Source organism: Triticum dicoccoides, chromosome 3A (assembly GCF_002162155.2).
Source record: "Triticum dicoccoides isolate Atlit2015 ecotype Zavitan chromosome 3A, WEW_v2.0, whole genome shotgun sequence".
NCBI lineage: Eukaryota > Viridiplantae > Streptophyta > Magnoliopsida > Poales > Poaceae > Triticum > Triticum dicoccoides.
Window position 1 is genome coordinate 37,126,419 of NC_041384.1, and position 551 is coordinate 37,126,969.

Sequence of the window (551 nt, forward strand, 5' to 3'; positions counted from 1 at the left end):
TTTTTTCCTGTTTTTTTGATTTGTTTTTTGCATTATTTATTTTCTTTTGTTTTTTGCTTTAATTTTTAATTCTGTTTGCTTTTAGGTTAGCAAAATTATAAACTTTCTGTTAGTGCCATTAGTTTTAGAAAAATTATAAACTTTTTGTTAGTGCCATTAGTTTTCAAATTTGAATAGTTAAAATTTGAATTCTTTGAAAATTGTTTGAATCACAAGTTTGTGATTAACTTACTAAAAAAATGAGAATAGATGCACTTATAGAGAAAATTCAACCTAAATTCCTAGTAAATTTCTATGAATTTCAGAGAAATTCACTATAAATTTAGGTTAAACTTTTCTCTATTAGGGCATCTATTTTCACTTTGAGAGGAGCTCAACAAGGCAGAGAGGGAAGGGCTTATAAACCGGTGTGAGCCCCCTTCGGTTGGCGAGGTGGGACTAAACTCTGCCTGCAACGAGGACCAACCCTTTAGTCCCGGTTTGTGGCACAAACCGGGACTAATGGTCATGGGCCAGGGGCGAGGAGCAAAATTATAAACTTTCTGTTAGTG